At 42.3% G+C, this 19603-nt stretch overlaps 1 protein-coding gene across 2 annotated transcripts in view; it reads right to left on the minus strand.

Moving 5' to 3' along the window:
- Nucleotides 1–19603, minus strand: part of lrp2a (low density lipoprotein receptor-related protein 2a) — a 333042-nt gene that overhangs the window by 270621 nt on the left and 42818 nt on the right. The window lies entirely within an intron of this gene.

The raw sequence follows: 19603 nt of genomic DNA on the forward strand, positions 1-19603 counted from the left end.
TTTTAGTAGTGTTCACTGATTTACATCAGTTTTATTGTTTAATAGAGATTGCATGGGGCTGTCGTGGCATAGTATTACATCAACAAATAACGCAAAATGAATTAGTGCTTTTGATTTGGTTAGTGTTCTTATGTAAAAAACACATGCTGGCTAGATGGATACAAAACTGGCTTAGTCATAGAAGACTGAGTAGCAGTGGAAGGGTGCTTTTCAGAGTGGATATCAGTAACTAGTGATGCTCAGCAGAGGTCAGTGCTGGGACCTTTGTTGTCACTAATATATATAAATGATCTGGAGGAAATGTAGGTGGTCTGATTATTAAGTGGATGAATTAAAATTGGTAGAGTTGCAGATAGAGAAACAGACAGTCAAAGGATATAGATAGATTGCAGAGTTAGGCAGAGAAATTACAATGTGTTTAAAATGTAGTTTAATCCGGACAAATGTGAGATTATGCATTTTGGAAGATCAAATTCAGGTGTGAATTGTACAATAACTGTTGGAACTTTTAGGAATATCAAAATACAGAGGGATCTGGGCATACAGGTCCACAGAGCCCTGAAAGGGGCAACACAGGTGGATAAGGTTGTCAAGAAGGCATACACCACACCTACCTTCATCAGCCAGCGCATCGAATATAAAAGTTGGCAATTTATGTTACAGCTGCCTAAAACTTTAGTTAGGCTACATTTGGAATAGTGCATGCAGTTCTGTTCATCACACCTCCAGAAGGATGTGGATGCTCTGGAGAGGGTACATGGAAGATTTATTAGGATGTTGCATGGTCTGGAGGGTTTTAGTTATGAGGTGAGGTTGGATAAATTCAGATTGTTTTCACTGGAAAGACAGAGGCTGAGGGAAAACCTGATAGAGATCTACAAAATTATGAGAGGTATAGATAGGGTGGATAGTCATAGGCTTTTTCCCAGAGTGGAAAGGTCAACTACAAGTGGGCACAGGTTCAAGATGAAAAGTGGAAAGTTTAGTGGAGAAATGCGGAGAAAGGTTTTCACACAAAGGGTGGTAGGTGCCTTGATCGCACTGCCAGTAGAGGTGGTGGAAGCAGGAACATTAGCAACATTTAAACCGTATCTTGAAAAACACATGTATGTGAGGCAAACAGAGGGATCAAAGTTGCATATGGATATTAAACAGTGAGTGTAAATAAGGACTAGGAATCGGCGCATTAGGAATTGGTGGGCCAAAGGGCCTGTTCATGTGGTGTATTGTATTGCATTGCTGTATTATGCTGACTGGCAAGAATTTGTGGAGGTGAGCATCTGGAACTGAGGTGATGCTTGTCTAGTGAATCTTAATGACGTGATGTATCTACTGCTGGCTCAGTTATTCGTGTGTTACTGCACGAGGGCTTGTAGGCTTGCCAACATAATACCCACATTTAGAGAAAATTCATGCAACACTTCTACTGGGTGCTAGTTCTACATTACTGAGCAACAAAAAGAAGTAAATTTATCCAGTGAAGATGTCACAAATGGTGATTTATACCTGCTCATAAAGGCTGGTGAAACAAGAAGATAGCATTCTCCACTTGGTGATACAAATCCTCAACAGCAATTATATCAATACCAATCTTGTGTCACCATAGTCTTATCAGACCGTAGGGGCTGCTCTCTCATGAGAGAGAGAGAAGCAACTGGTGGTGATTTAACCTGATGGCCATCAGACCTCAGACAAGAGAAGAGGTTGAGAAGGGAAGTCCTTCACGGTAACCTCAAACCAGTGATGGGAATTGAACCCACGCTGTTGGCATCATACTCCTCCAAAAATTAACAACCCAGCCAACTGAGCTAAACCAATTCCCCTCAATACCAGTGGCAAAAATTAAAGATGTATGAAGCAGGAAAGGCTAGCATTGAAGTTCAGCAAGCAGTAGGTAAGGATTTAAACGTATTTGGAAAGGCAAGGACTGATGAGGGATAGTTAGCATTGCTTTGTGCATGGGAAATTGTGTCTCACTAACTAGATTGAGTTTTTTGAAGAAATGATGAAGTTTGATGGAAGCAGACGGTGGACATTATCTATATGGACTTCAGCAAGGTGTTCAACAAGGTTCTGTATGGCAAACTGGTTAGCAAGGTTAGCATGGAATACAGGAAGAGCTGGCCATTTGGATACAAAATTGACTCAAAGGTGGGAGACAGAGGGTGATGGTAGAGGGTTGCATTTCGGATTGGAGGCCGGTGACCAGCAGTGTGCAGCAGGAATTGGTGCTGGGTCCTTTATCATTTATAAGTGTGATTTGGATGCAAATATAGGAAGTACCATTGGTAAGTTTGCAGATGACACCAAAATTGGTGATTTAGTGGACAGCGAAGATGGTTACCTCAAAGTATAATGGGACATTGATCAGATGGTTCAATGGGCCAAGGAGTGCCAGATGGAATTTAGATTTAGATGAATGTGAGGTGCTACATTTTGGGAAGGCAAATCAGGACAGGACTTATATACTTAATGGTAAGGTTCTGGGGAATGTTGCCAAACAAAGAGACCTTGGGGTGCAGGTTCATAGTTCCTTGGAATCACAGGTAGACAGGTAGTGAAGAAGGCATTTGATACACTTGGCTTTATTGGTCAGTGCATTGAGTATATGAGTTGGGAGTTCATATTGTGTCTGTATAGAACAATGGTTAGGCCACTGAGTATAATTCTGGTCACCTTTCTAGAGGAAAGATCTTGTGAAACTTGAAAGCATTCAGAAAAGATTTACAAGGATGTTGCCAGAGTTGGAGGGTTTGAGCTGTAGGGAGAGGTTGAATAGGCTGGGGCTATTTTCCCAGAGGCTGAGGAGGGACGATATAGAGATTTATAAAATCATGAGGGGCTGGATAGGGTGAATAGCCCAGGTCTTTTATTCAGGGTAGGGGAGTCCAGAACTAGAGGGCATAGGTTTAAGGTGAGAGGGGAATGATTTATAAGGGATCCAAGGGGCATCTTTTTCACACAGACGGTGGTGAGTGTGTGCAATGAGCTGCCAGAGGAAGTGGTGGAGGCTGGTACAAAATTACAATATTTAAAAGACATCGGGATGGATACACAAATAGGAAGGGTTCAAAGGGATATGGTCAAAATGCTGTCAAATGGAACTAGATCAGTTTAGGATATCTGGTCAGCATGGATGAGTTGGACCAAAGAATCTGTTCCATGCTGTATATCTCTATGACTCTATGACTCCAAAAGTACCATTGGCCTTTCTTTCAAAGGGAATGGTGATTAAAAATAGGGAAGCCTTGCTAACACAGTATAAGGCATTAATTAGATCACAGTCTTGGTTCCCTTATATTTTGTATATATATTTATTAGCAAAAAATAACTTTTTTGACTTTACAAAAATATAAAGTTATTGAAAATATAACAAATACCAATATAAGAAAACAATGCAAATTGCAGTACAGCCGCAACATGACCTCCCAACTCCTGTACTCAATACTCTGACCAATAAAGGAAAGCATACCAAACACCTTCTTCACTATCCTATCTATCTGCAACTCCACTTTGAAGGAGCTATGAACCTGCACTCCAAGGTCTCTTTGATGAGCAACACTCCCTTGGATCTTACCTTTAAGTGTTTAAGTCCGGCTAAGATTTGCTTTCCCAAAATGCAGCACCTCACATTTATCTGAATTAAACTCCATCTGCCACTTCTCAGCCCATTAGCCCATCTGGTCAAGATCCTGTTGTAATCTGAGATAACCCTCCGCCACAGAACACACCATATGGCCTCCTTCTTTAGAGACCGCAATTTCCCTTCCCACGTGGTTAAAGATGCCCTCCAAAGCATCTCGTCCACATCCTGCCCCTCCGCCATGAAACCCCACCCCTCCAACCGTAACAAGGACAGAACTCCCCTGGTGCTCACCTTCCACTCTACCAATCTTCGCATAAACAACATCATCCGACCCCACCACCAGGGATATATTTCCCTCCCCACCCATTTCCGCTTTCCGTAAAGACCATTCCCTCCGTGACTACCTAGTCAGGTCCACGTCCCCAAACAACCCACCCTCCCTTCTGGCACCCTCCTCTGCCACCGCAGGAATTGCAAAACCTGCGCTCACACCTCCTCCCTCACCTCCATCCAAAGCCCCAAAGGAGCCTTCCACATCCATCAATATTTTACCTGCACATCCACCAATATCATTTTTTGTATCCGTTGCTCCCAATGCAGGTCTCCTCTACATTGGGGAGACTGGACGCCTCTTAGCAGAGCAATTTAGGGAACATCTCCGGGACACCCGCACCAATCAACCCCAACGCCCTGTGGCCCAACATTTCAACTCCCCCTCCCACTCTGCTGAGCACATGCAGGTCCTGGGCCTCCTCCACCGCCGCTCCCTCAACCACCCGATGCCTGGAGGAAGAAAGCCTCATCTTCCGCCTTGGAACACTTCAACCCCATGGCATCAATATGGATTTCACCAGTTTCCTATTTCCCCTTCCCCCACCCCACCCCAGCTCCAACCTTCCAGCTCAGCACTGCCCTCATGACCCACCAAACCCCCCTCCCATTTATCTTCCACTCTGCAGGCACTCTGCCTCTGTTTCTGATGAAGAGTTTTTACCCGAAACGTCGATTTTCCTGCTCCTCGGATGCTGCCTGACCTGCTTTTCCAACACCACTCTAATCTAGATCCACCTCCATCACAAACCAGCCTTCCTGACACATATAACACAAACACCATCATAAAAGGAGGCAGATTCACAATGTTAGGAGAATTCATGACACCTGATTTCTGTCTGGAGATCAAAACTATGGCCCAGCATAATTTTTGCAAGAAATGCACAGTAATGAAAGTTGACTTCAAATTACATTGAGGTCCAGTTCAATCCGAATGTCAGCATGTAGATTAAAATGGAGTTGATTCATTAAGCATAAACCAAACATGTTATCACTCCTTAAGAAAGGTGAAAATATCGAAGAATTACTTGCAAAGAAAACTTGCAGTTGTAAGGGAATCTGCAGTACCCCTTAGATATTGATGGTAAGCATTTAAAACACTTCAGCGTAGAGAATTTGAATCTAAGAGAAGTCAGGCAAACCTCCAAGAATATTTTGTCCAGTGTATGTTGGCAGAAGCAGCTGGCTCCTCTTTTCTTGGCAGTCTTGGTAAGATTATTAAACTTTTTTAAAAATCTGAATTGCACTGCTGAGCAAGGTAATGGCATTGGCAATCAGAACCTCCTACTACATTGCTGAGGCTGTTTTCTACACTGAGCGTCAGGAAGGAGTTCCAAATAAAATCTCCTTCCTCCGCTTAACTTGTATTAAAAGCTTGTGTAAAAAAATGTTTGGTTAGGTACATGGATGGGAAAGGTTCAGAAGGATATGGACCAAATGCAGGCAATTGGAAATAGCTGAGTGGGCACCATGGTCAGCATGGGCCGAAGGGTCTCTTTCTGTGCTGTATTACTCAAAAATACTCAAAGTCCATGGCCTCATTTATGAACAAAATTCAGCCATTCTCCCTAACCTTTTTCTTTCAACAACTGCTGGAACTTCCTGACCTTACTGTGTTGCAGGTCTTTAAATCCTGTGTAATTAGTTAGTATTTTTTCTTAAAGTTCCCAACGAACATATTCCTGATGTCAGAAGTCTCTGCAGTATTCTGAAAATGCTCATTTAATAAGCAGGAAAGTTGCTCTGACAATTTTTGGATTTCTCCCCTTTGGAGACGTAAGACACCTTTTGGATTTGGTATGTAACATCCTTGATAGTAAGGCAACATTTGGAATTGTGAAAACCATACAAACTCACTGGGACTAGCAAAATTGTCAAGGAACTGTCTAATAAAGCAAGTGGATTTTGAAAGAAAGTGCAGTACCCCTTCACATCAAATCACTGTAGGATTTCTTCTGCATGATCAATTTCCCAAACTAGCATTTTCACAGTAGGATATTTATAAGATGAACAGTTCCAATTGCTTGAGGAATAGAAGTATTTGTTTGCATCATAAATTAAGAAGCTAAGCATTAAGCAGTTAAATTAAATACCTCTTTTTGTAAAGGATTAGTTGAAGGAATTTCAATGTATTGAGTCTGGGTTTTGTTGTCAGAGTATTTTATTCCAATCATATCATCAATAGATACTGTCAGGATGCCTGTTGAGATTCCATTGTCATGAAGAGGGACAGTGGTAGAAAGCGGGCACGAGTTGACATACGTTGCATAGAGGCCATAAAAGGCCATGGAGATTATGGGGGAAAGTGGCACAGGATGTACGAGGGGCTAGGGGGTATGGGTAGATGAGCAAAGGACAGTGAGGATGGTTAAATATGCAGAGGGTGGGATAAGATGCATGAGAGACCATGAGCATGGGCAGAGAGGCATTGGAAGTGTATGGGGTCAAGCAGGAGTGATCAGAAGGTACGTTTTATGTTTAGATCTCTCTTTTAAATTTTGACCAGTTCTGATGCAGGTTTTCTGCCCAGACAACCTCATGAACAGCCAGTTCTGAGGCTCACCCTGGGTCCCTGGGAACTTCCAATTCAGCCTGGTCCTCAGACCAAAATGCAGAAGTATGGGCAGTCAATTTTAAAGGTCAGAGTCTGCAGCCAGGATTTCTCCTACCTTTGCAGATCTCACCTTGGAAGGAAATCAGTGTCTTTGTGTCTATAACACCTGGACAGAATTTTTCCATTTGCAATCAAAATGTGTTGATAAGTTAAATTCATGGCTTCCAGTGTGCCAGGTAATCACTTGGCAAGACAGATGGATGTGCTTGCCTTTGCTTGCACCTTCAGACCTTCATGCCTCTGGTGCCTTATTTAAAGCCCAACCACATATGATTTCAGATGCTGAAAGCAGGACTGACCTCTTATGCCATAGTACTTGGGCCTTAACATTCATGATATAACGGGGGCAGCACGGTGGCTCAGTGGTTAGCACCGCTACCTCATAGCACCAGGGTCCCAGGTTCGAGTCCAGCCTCGGGCAACTGTCTGTGTAGAGTTTGCACATTCTCCTCGTGTCTGCGTGGGTTTCCTCCGGGTGCTCCAGTTTCCTCCCACAGTCCAAAGATGTGCAGGTCAGGTGAATTGGCCATGCTAAATTGCCCATAGTGTTAGGGCATTAGTCAAAGAGAAATAGGTCTGAGTGGGTTACTCTTCGGAGGGTCAGTGTGGACTTGTTGGGCCGAAGGGCCTGTTTCCACACTGTAGGAAATCTAATAACCTAAGAAAGAAAAGCCCATTCCCCACATCATGGACAGGAAATGTTGAGGGGCTGTGTGCCGAACAGAAAGCAGTCTCTTTTCCAACCGACGACCACGGGAGGCCACGTCACAAAACACAGCTGGCCTGGATACAAATCACTGCCTGGATTCCCAATTGAGGCAGCATGCCCAGCAGTGCAGGAAATGGTCAAGGAAGTGCCATCTTCTTTCTGCTATCTTACAGCCACCATTCTCCAATTCTGGCACTGCACTTGCAACTCAGCAAGATTCATAAACTATAACTCTCAATGAATTACCTGCCTTATGTCCACTCAACTGCTTTCCCAAAGTTCATCCCCTCAACTACTAACCCTTTCAGTTTCTGTACTTCCTACTCATTCACTGGAGACAATTCATTATCTCTCCTGCTCATGCATCACCATTGACTGTGCTGCCATCATATTCAATTCTCCACTTTGCCTCATTACAGGGAAATGAGCCGAGAAGTCCAAGAATGGCAGCAGAATGTAATACATCAGATTCTTCATTTCCCACAAAGTGATTGTTCTGGATTTGGCCAGGGAAGAGCTTGACTGCTCGCCTTGGAACAGAAAACCACAACAGGCTGCATTGTGGTGTACTGTTCTCCCATTACCATCAGTATTAATTAAATCTTAATCTGTACAATCTTTTTTTATCCCTCATCAACAACTAATTTCCTCTCATTTCTTCTTATGTAGGCATGTGCGGCACCCAGCACATCTTCACTAAAAGGCCAGCACTGGAGTAACTCAGTTCCACCTCTTCTACTGAGACGAATGCCAGTGAAACGCCCACATATACAGACAAGGCTTTCACCTATGCTCCTTAGCGAGAACACAATCTAGGTAAGATTCAGGAGCTCAGTCTTGTGAGCACATCATTGACACGCCCTGCTGCTGGTTGAGGAAGAAGCATCATAGGTCTCTCTCATTCAGAGGACTTCTGAATACAAAGCACCTGCGCAGTAGCAGACAGATGACACCCACCCCACCACCCCCCAGTTGTCAGACATTAATTACTTAACCAACTTCAGAGAAAAACGCAGGAACATCAGGCTGCCTTGTCAGAGGCAGTCAGTAAGCTTGCTCAAAGGATGGAAGAATTCACCAACATTATCAGTATGGTTCCGGCTCTGACACTTGAGTCTGGCTATCTCCAAGGATGGACTTGTGACCACCATCGAGTGCGAGATCTAGCACACTCACCATCTGCTCAATTTATGCACAGACCTGCACACCATCTTTCTAACCATAGCCGAAGTGAGAGAGGGACAATGAACTTCATTCCAGCCCCCACGTCTCCCCCTGAGCTGAATATTGAGCTCTACAACTTCAAATTGTGAAGCCATTATTTCCCTTTATTTTAGCGTTGCTTGTTACATTCTGTGCCATCCTCCCCCCACTGCCCCCACCCCAGTGGAACTGTCTGTTCTTTCCAGTCTGGCAGATAGACACACCATTGGCCTTTTTCACATTCCGATCACTTAACCAATATCTTTTCTCCCCCAGCACTTAATTCCCCTCCTCTCACAATTGCATAAATGATGCCCCCTCCACGCCACTTTAGTTCTGATGAGGAGTCATCTAGACTCAAAACATTAGCTTGTTCCCTGTCCACAGAACCTGCCTGACTCGCTGTGGTGTCCCGCATTTTTTTTCAGCCTCTTCAGACATCCTGAGGATGAAAAACGTTATAATGGCTGATCATCCTCATCTTAAAAGAACTAACCCCTTATCTGCAGATCGCCTCATCTGTCAGGGGGCCTTGAACCGTGATGTTGATGACTGAGCCAAGGTATTGCACTTTGATGCAGACAAGACTCAGGCTAAATGCACAAGGATTGTGCTAGGGTCTGGCCAGCATTATCAATCCACACTTCCTCTCACAAGGGCAGTGAGAGTATGGAATCAGTGATCATTCCACACAATGATACAGTTAAAAGTCCATTTTGTGTATCATTTTTCGAGAAGATGCACTACCATTTAAGACAGGAAGATAGATATACAATGGGCAACTAATTCTTTACTTTCTCTCTTAGCTCATTGTGCAGACCAAAATACTTTACATCGCAAGTTCAATACCATCCTAGATGATTTAACTTCGCCGTCTACACGCACTCTGAAGTATTAAAAACGTTTGTGATAATGGACAGGTCAAAAGGAGATTTCTTCCACTTCTTGCCTGACATGGCAGACTTCACTGCACAACATTGGATATGACATCCTAACAGAGGTTTTAAAAGTGGTGCTAGTGCACGGTCCCATTGACTGATACTTTTTCGCCTACGTTCATAACGTGCAGAAACTTTAATGTGGAATCACCTATGAAATCAAACGTACAGTCAAATGAATAATGAAACACTTATTCAGCAACACAAGTGGTCAAGGATTAGAAAGTTAACTAGATCCATATGGCCCTTTGTGCAAAGCTGGATCTTCTTGCTGTATTATCAATAGGATGTTTGTTAAACAAAGTCCAAATCAGTTGATCCATTCTGGAAGCTGATTTCAGCTAGGTATTTCTCGTCTCTTGGGCTTGATCTGAAACAAACATGCAAGTCCAAAGAAGCCCCTGAACTCAAAGGAGAAAGTGAGGTCTGCAGATGCTGGAGATCAGAGCTGGAAATGTGTTGCTGGAAAAGCGCAGCAGGACTAATACACCTGGAGGAATGGAATTAAAGTAGTCATTCCTGAAGAAGGGCTTATGCCCGAAACGTCAATTCTCCTGTTCCCTGGATGCTGCCTGACCTGCTGCGCTTTTCCAGCAACACATTTCCAGCCCTGAACTCATAAAGCAAAGCAATGAAGGTTGAAGTGGTGTGTGAATTGGTCTGACAGCAGGTATGCTGAAGCTGGTCGTTTGTCAACGCTGACTTGCATAGAGAAAGTGTTGAGGAAGATTAGACACATGGAGCATGCTGGGATATAGGTGTGAAGAAAAAATGACAGTGGGACAAGCATTTGGTGAGCTGCAGCTGCCAGGTGCTCACTCTGATTTACATGTCAGTAATTTGTGCCATCTGATTTCCAAGGAAAGGAAAGGAGGAGAATTGGAAGAGGAATATAAATAAGGCAAGTTAGGACTTTACTCAAGTACAAATGCATGGAATTAAAGTAGTCATTGTTGCAAGGTGAGCTTCTTACCATTTACTGCTCAAAGAGAAAGTTGAAAAGACATTTCCTCAATGCCAACATTTAACTTTTTCACTCTTACTGCACTTTCTCACCTATCTTGCCATGGTTTGTGTTGCACTAGGAAGAAGTATATTCCATCTTCGTTCATAGAGTCCCTACAGTGTAGAAACAGGCCATTCGGCCCAACAAGTCCACACTGACCCTCCAAAGAGTAACCCACCCATACCCATTCCCCTACCTTATTATCCTATATTTACCCCTGACTAATACACCTGGAGGAAACGTAAACAGACACAGGGAGAACGTGCAAACTCCACAGACAGTCTTCAGAGGCGGGAATCAAACTCAGGTCCCTGGTGCTGTGAGGCAGCAGTGCTAACCACTGAGCCAGGAGAAAGTGAGGACTGCAGATACTGGAGATCAGAGTTGAGAGTATGGGCCTGGAAAAGCACAGCAGGTCAGGTAGCAGCTGAGAAACAGGAGAATCGACGTTTTGGGCATTCCTGATGAAGGGCTTTTGTCCTAAACATTGATTTTCCTGCTCATCAGATGCAGCCTGACCTGCTGTGCTTTCCCTAACCGCTGAGCCACTGTGCCACCCGTGGGCTAGAATATTTAACAGCCTGGATGTTTCCAGAAACAGCATGAAAATTATTGAAACTTCCTCGAGTTAGTTCTGATTCACATTTCCACAGTGATCTTCAGAGCCTGGCTTCCACAGAAACATGCTGAACAGCACCAAACAGGAACTTCATTGCAGCAGTGTGGAGTTGGGGACACAATTCCTTTTCACAGCAATAAATCTACCATGCAGCAATTAGAGGCCCAGTATGAATGGTGGTGAGTCAAAGGTGGTTGTTAATGAATGGGTGAGTGGGTGAATTGCATAAGTGTGTGAAGTGGGTTAAGTGAATGAGATGAGTAACTATTTAAGACAAGTGGGTGAGGTGGGGCATCCGTCATGGGAATGTATATCCAAGTATTGCAGTAGTCTGCTTGGGGAATCAGGGATAATCAGATCATATCAGAGGGCTATTCAGATGGTCTGACAGGTGGTCAAGTTAAGGAGGTAATGAGATGGTCACTGGGTTGGAGGGCGTCTAATCAGGGGGAGTTTATGAGGTTAGTCAGATTGGAAGCTAGTCAGCTGGCCATGATGGCTCAAGGAGGGTAAATTGGTTTGGGTCAAGAGGCTCATTGGGGATACATCGAAAAGCTAATTGGATGAGCAGGGGCCAATGGGGTTAGTAGACTGGACAGGTCAGTTCAAATTAATTGGGTCAACGGAATAGATTAGATTAGATTCCCTACAGCATGGAGACAGGCCATTTGACCCAACAGGTCCACACCAACCCTCCGAAGAGCAACCCACCCAGACCCATTCCCCTACACCTAACACTACGGGCAATTTAGCATAGCCAGTTCACCCAACATGCACACCTTTGGACTGTGGGAGGAAACCCACACAGACACAGGGAAGAATGAGCAAACTCCACAGAGACAGTTGCCCAAGGCTGGAATTGAACCTGGGATCCTGGCAACAATGCTAACCACTGAGCCACCATGCCGCAATATAGTAGTCGGGAATAGAGAGGATCTAGAAGCTGTTGGGGGAGATATGGTTGCAGGACAGGTGAGGTTGTGGGTTTGGGTTTCAAAATGATCAGTTGTAAATTATCCAGATGTTACACTCAGTATAATTGCACATTTCTTGAATAATTACTCAGTTAAGCACTACAGAACTATTTGCAGTCTATAACTATGTCAGAGACAGAACAATTCTCTGAGAGTCCCAGGGAATAAGGGTATAGCCCATCTGAGGTTGAAACTCCCCAGGCGTCCCATGTGTCAGGACTTTCTCAGGGTTCAGGTGAATATATTTGGCCATATGTCTAGTTTCTGAAGATCCAGAGACCAGAAGATTTGGCCCATTAAATACTTTTTGAGTTGAAAGTTACTTCTTAAGTGGAAAAGAAGTTCATCTCTAAAACAAAAATACAACTCATTCCAATTAGTCAAAGCTTTAGGTTTTTAAAAATTCAAATAATTCTACAAGATATGCATTTTTATTCTTGTTTTCCTACATTGTAATGGCTATATGTAGCAATCAATTCAAGGTGCATTAGGGAACAAAGCAGTTTCCTTTCTTTGCAATAGTTTAGGTAAGTAATAAAATATTTGGAATGCAGTTTGCCAAATTAAACTGAAAATAATCATAAACTGAAAATTAATAACTCATTAAATATATTTAATGAGTTTACAGGAATTGACTTGTAAGTAAAACAATATCTCTGTTCCTTTGTTATTTTTAATCATTAACAAATATCCTTCAAAACATTCTTTATTAATACTTTAGATTTAGTTTGCCTTATTTGCAAGGTGTTAAGCACTGATGTTTTTTCATGTGCTGTAGAAATAATTAGCAGTGGAAGATAAATTAGTTTAGACTTGTTTTTGCTCAATACACTTGCCTCATCATGCATCATCTGAATAAAGCAAATGAGCTGCAGTAACCTGTTGGTTTTCCTGAGGCAGCTCTTCAGAGTTTTCTTAATAAGTGTGGGCTGGTTTAATCATTGTAAATACTGTGGGAAATTGACTGCCCTATTTCTGTGGTCTCTGCTACCATATTATTTTCTCTGTTGTATATTTAAATTACATTTTCTGGAAATTTACAGCAGATTATCACAAACTTATGTAATATTTCACTCAAAACTATTCCTTGGAATTACAAGTCAACAATTAGATTGTACTACATTGAACATAGAACATTAAACAGTACAGCACAGTACAGGCCCTTTGGCCCACGATGTTGTGCCGAGCATTTATCTTAATCTAAGATCAACCTAACCTTCAAACCCCTCAATTACTGCCCGTCCAGGTGCTTGTGCATCAGTTACTTAATTGTCCCTAATGTCTGTGACTCTACGACCACCGCTGGCAGTGCATTCCATGCACCCACCACTCTGCATAAAGAACCTACCTCTGACATCTCCCCTATACCTTCCTTCAATCACCTTAAAATTATGACTACTCGGGACAGCCATTTCTGCCCTGTGGAAAAGTCTCAGGCTATCTACTCTATTACTCTCATTGCCTTGTAAACCTCTATCAAGTCACATCTCTTCCTTCTTCTCTCCAATGTGAAAAGCCCTAGCTTACTCAACCTCTCATCATATGACAAGCCCTGCAATCCAGGCAGCATCCTGGTAAATCTCCTCTGCACCATCTTTAAAGCATCTACATCCTTCCTATAATGAGGTGACCAGAAGTGGACACAATATTCCAAGTGTGGTCTAACCAGGGTTTTATAGAACTGCAGCAAAACCTTGTGGCTCTTTAAACTCAATCCCCCTGTTAATGAAAACCAAAACACCATACGCCGCCTTAACAACCCTATCAACCTGGGTGGCAACTTTGAGGGATCTATGTACATGGACCCCAAGATATTGCTGTTCCTCCACACTGCCAAGACTACCTTTAATCTAACTATGTTTTTCCAAATAGTCATAAATCCTATCTCTCAGAACCCTTTCCAGTACCTTATTTACCACAGGCATAATTCCCAGAGATTTCCCTATTCCCTTTCTTGAACAGAGGTGAACAACATTCACCTCCCTCCAATCAGCCGGTACTACTCCCATGGAGAGTGAGGATGCAGAGGTCATCTCATTCCTCACTTCTCTATTAATTTCTACAATGAACAAGAGTACCATTGACACCTTTGTCTGAAAATATAAAATTTTAGATGTAATAAGTTACATTCTCAGCCAAGCAATACTTAACATTAGTGACATGGCTACCATGTTGCATATATAAGAGAAAATAAATCAGTTTGCCATGCAATTTAACCAATTCCATATTAAATGTGTAATCAGTATTCTTAGATTTGTTAAAAATATGAAGTACCTTTCTAGTTTCAATAATTACTTTGCAAACAAATGTAAATGCTCAGCATTATTTTTGATAAATAAATTTAAATCAGTGGTCAAAGCATTTGCTTATTAATTGCATTTGGTAAGTCTCATTATCATTTTACTTATTTATATCATATTAATCGTCACAACATATTTATTAATATAGTTTTAGTAATATAGTAATGGATATATGATGTTCATGTGCTTAAATTAAAATAATAAAAATAACATTTAAATCAACAAGTGTCGAGAAAACAGAATTCATACTGCCGGCCTCCAATAAATCTCACATTTCATTTTTACTGACCTAACAAAGACATTTTTGCAAGTCATCCAGCCTTCATATCATGTGAATGCCATTTTCATCAGAACTATTTGGTTTCATTCAATTAAAACCTTAATCTTCTTGAAATGACTTCTAGTCTGTCTAAATTGAGATCCAGATTTTAACCGTACATGCTTCAACTGTACAAAGTGACCAACTGCACCAAAATCATTGACAGGAACTCAACATCTTTAATGAAGTTATTTAATACGCTTCACAACATAACAAGTACTTCTTAATCCAACAAGTTCTATTAAAGCTTCCAGGGTAGATTAAACTGAAATTCTATCTTAACCACATGAAACTTTTGAGGTGCTTCACCTTAAGATTTAAGTCACACAAATTCAAGGGTTTGAGCCAAGACTTGGGTAAGTAGAAAATTTAAGTCACTGTTAACTACTTAAAAATGCAACTATAAATCAAAGACCTGCAAGTTTCTGAACAATGGTTATAAAATCACCTCACTATTATCATATGAAAAGTGACTCAAGACATAGATTGTCAGAATCATTTAGAATTTATTCTCTGCAAATTAAAGACAAATAAAGTTGCTTTGTGTAGTCAAGTATGAGATGGTCACAACACAAAACTAGCTAATGTTTTTGGATAAATAAGATATCAAACAAAAATGTTCAACAGATTGAAAGATTAAAATGAACTAATCGAATCACAAAATGAAGTAACATGTCTGCATGAAGGTTATATGGAACATCATTGTTCAGGCATCCAACATGTCCCAAAGGTCCAGATTACAGTATCTCCAAAGATGTGCAGGTCAGGTCAATTGGCCATGCTAAATTGCCCATAGTCGGAGGGAAATGGGTCTGGGTGGATTACTCTTCAGAGGGTCAGTGTGGATGGCTTGGGCTGAAGGGCCTGTTTCCACACTGTAGAGAATCTAATCTAATCTAATCTAATTTGATCTTTGATTACTTTGCAGTTTTCATTTATACTAGACCATACAGAGATCTACTACATAAATCACTAATTTTGTTTGACACAATTCCTGATCTGTCCCAAGGATACATTTAATTGGTTTGAACTTGTAATGCCAGGTCCTAATCTTATAAATTAAGGTATTTTACCAGATTTATCTTTATTTGACTAACAGGTTTCTCTAAATCAGAAACAAAACAGAAATTTCCTGAGGAAGGACCACTCAACCTGAAACATTAACTCTGGTTTCTGTCCACAGGTGTTGTCAGACCTGCTGAGCTTTTCCAGCAATTTCTGTTTAAGTTTCTATAAAATCCTGATATTTCATCTTAGAATTGAAAAACTGAAGTTTCAATAAGGTAGCTTCAACTCAGATCTTTAACTGAAAATCAATCATTTCATTTACTTCTCCAAATGTTAAAATTATCTTTCACTTCAGTATCCGTAATTGGACACAGTTCTTAAAATGTAGTCTGACTAATGTATAATTTACTGATTAACTATTTTGATTAAGATTCAAATTTCTCATATATAACTCAACATAAAAGACGATAAAACAAATAGGCTATATGGCTCATCCAGTCTACTCCACCAATCAATTAAATTATGGTTGACTTGATAATCCTTAACTGCACTTCTCTGCTATTTCCCCATCACACCTCACTGGGTATTGCACTGGAAAATAAGCCCCACTATTGGATTCATCACAAAGTTAAACATGTTATCAAAGTCCTCAATTTACATACCAGATACACCCAAGCAAAACAGCAGGTCAGGTAGCATCCAAGGAGCAGGAGAATCAACATTTTGCGTAGACGTCTTTCATCAGGAATGTAGAGGGAGAAGGGGGCTGAGAGATAAATATGAGGGTGGGGCTGGGGGAAGGTAGCTGGGAATGTGATAGGTAGATGCAAGTGGCAGGGGGGTATTTGTGATAAGAGGGTAGGGCAGATAGGTGGAAAGGAAGATGGCCAGGTGCTGCATGACCTGCTGTGCTTTTCCAGCACCACACTCTCGACTTGATCTCCAGTATCTGCAGTCCTCACTTTCTTCTAGAAAATTCCGACCAGGCTTTTGTACTTAACAAGAACTATTATTTATTACAAATAGATTTGATTCAAGGTAAACAACTATGATTTGTTAAGATATAACTCAATGAGTTAAAACACTTAACACATCCCCTAAACAAAAACCCATGCACACACATATAAACAGTCAAAAAAAACTTTGTGTTTTGGTAAAGAAAAGAAAAACTGGGGAAGAAGCTCAATGGCTCAAGTCTATAAAGTTCACTGAGATGATCCTTCTGATTGTTAAGACTTCTTATTCTTCAAGCTATTTTTTCCCCAAGGCTTTTTTTCACAGGAGGCACAGCTGATTAAAAGTCAGAGCATACAGCAACTGGTGAAGGAAAATAAACTGGCTTTCTTCAGACTTTGCGTATTTTACTAGAAAGACAGACACACCATCTACTTCTTGCAGCAGTAATGAGGATTCTGTCTGTGTCATGCACAGGTTCTTCAGCTATTCAGGAGCCAGCCAGACAGTTGTTATCAGACTAATGGGTTTTGTCCCTCCAAATGGTCACAACTCCACAAACCAATCAGCAACCCATTGCTTGCAGAATTTCACTGTGTACATATATCCCAGGGCTTTCAATTTCTGTGATTTTTACACTTCATGCAGCTTGTATGCCAATGTAGATGATCGAAACATTTTTTTTAAAAAAAAGATTAGATGCAAGATTTTGACCCAACATAGCTTGGTGGCCACAGAATATTGGCTGACAGCCAGTATGCCAGTTTTTTGGTACCATCCTAAATCATTCAATCACTTTTCCAGAACAAAGTCAGGTGGCCAATGGGGCAGTGAGCAGCTTAAGATCATTTAGTAGACAAGTAAGATCAATTAGCAAAGGTCAACTTGAATTGGGAGTGCACTAACTACCTGGAGGTGCCTCCCAGTAACAGATCAAGACACCAAAGCTCCATGATACCTTTGAGGTTTCCCTTCCTTATCTATAACTACAGCTGAACTCTGCTGCATGTATGGATTTCAACCATAATGGTGAACAACTGTGTTGTTTTTCAGACTGGAGGCCTGTGACCAGTGGAGTACCACAAGGACTGGTGCAGGGCCCACCACTTTTTGTCATTTATGTAAGAAAGAACAAAGAACAAAGAAAATTACAGCACAGGAACAGGTCCATCGGCCCTCCAAGCCTGCACAAATCCAGATCCTCTATCTAAACCTGCTGCCTATTTTCTATTGATCTGTATTCCTTTGTCCCCTGCCCATTCATGTTTCTGTCCAGATACATCTCAAATGACTCTATTGTTCCTGCCTCTACCACCTCCGCTGGCAATGCGCTCTAGACCCCCACCCACCTCTGCGTAAAGAACTTTCCACGCATATCTCCCCTAACCCTTTCCCCTCTCACTTTGAACTCGTAACCCTTAGTAACTGAGTTCCACACTCTGGGAAAAAGCTTCTTGCTATCCACCCTGTCTATACCTCTCAGGATTTTGTAGACCTCAATCAGGTCCCGCTTCAACCTCCTTCTTTCTAATGAAAAATAATCATCTGTCTTCATAACTAGCGCCCTCCATACCAGGCAACCTCCTCTGCACCCTTTCCAAAGCATCCACATCCTTTTGGTAATGTGTCGACCAGAACTGTATGAAGTATTCCAAATGTGGCCGAACCAAAGTGCTATAAAACAGTAACATGACCTGCCAACTCTTGTACTCAATACCCTGTCCAATGAAGGAAAGAATGCCCCATGTCTTCTTGACCACTTTACTGACCTGCATTGCCACCTTCAGGGAACAATGGACCTAAACACCCAGATTTCTCTGTGTGTCAATTTACCCCAGGACTTTTCCATTTACTGTATAGTTCGCTCATATGAATGATTTGGATGTGAGCATAAGAGGTATAGTGAGTAAGTTTGCAGATGACACCAAAATTGGAGGTGTAGTGGACAGCGAAGAAGGTTACTTCAGATTACAACAGGACCTTGATCAGATGGGCCAATGGGCTGAGGAGTAGCAGATAGAGTTTAATTTAGCTAAATGCAAGGTGCTGCATTTTGGGAAAGCAAGTCTTAGCAAGTCTTATACACTTGATGCTAAGATCTGAGGGTGTGTTGTTGAACAAAGAGACCTTGGAGTGCAAGTTCATAGCTCCTTGAAAGTGGAGTCGCAGGTAGATAGGATAGTGAAGATGGCACTTGGTATAGAGACACAGAGTCAGAGAGATGTACAGCACGGAAACAGATGCTTTCCTTTATTGGTCAAAGTATTGGGTACAGGAGTTGAGAAGTCATGTTGCGGCTGTATCGTACATTAGTTAAGCCACTTTCAGAATATTGCGTGCAATTCTGGTCTCCTTCCTATCAGAAGGATGTTTTTTTTTTAGATTACTTACAGTGTGGAAACAGGCCCTTCGGCCCAACAAGTCCACACCGACCCGCCGAAGCGCAACCCACCCATACCCCTACATTTACCGCTTATTACCTAACACTAAGGGCAATTTAGCATGGCCAATTCACCTAACCTGCACATCTTTGGACTGTGGGAGGAAACCGGAGCACCCGGAGGAAACCCACGCAGACACGGGGAGAACGTGCAAACTCCACACAGTCAGTCGCCTGAGTCGGGAATTGAACCCGGGTCTCTGGCGCTGTGAGGCAGCAATGCTAACCACTGTGCCACCGTGCCGCCCACTGTTGTGAAACTTGAAAGGGTTCAGAAAAGATTTTTCGGGCATAAGCGCCGCATCTGCTCCCAGGAGGACCAGTTCCAAAAACGTACAACCCAGATGGCCTCCTTCTTCAAGAACCGCAATTTCCCCCCCGACGTGGTCGACGATGCCCTCCACCGCATCTCTTCTACTTCCCGCTCCTCCGCCCTTGAGCCCCGCCCCCCCAACCGCCACCAGGACAGAACCCCACGGGTGCTCACCTACCACCCCACTAACCTCCATGTACAGCGCATCATCCGCCGTCACTTCCGCCACCGCCAAACAGACCCCAGCACCCAGGATATATTTCCCTCCCCTCCCCTACCAGCTTTCCGTA

Source organism: Chiloscyllium plagiosum, chromosome 7 (genome assembly GCF_004010195.1).
Source record: "Chiloscyllium plagiosum isolate BGI_BamShark_2017 chromosome 7, ASM401019v2, whole genome shotgun sequence".
NCBI classification, from domain to species: domain Eukaryota; kingdom Metazoa; phylum Chordata; class Chondrichthyes; order Orectolobiformes; family Hemiscylliidae; genus Chiloscyllium; species Chiloscyllium plagiosum.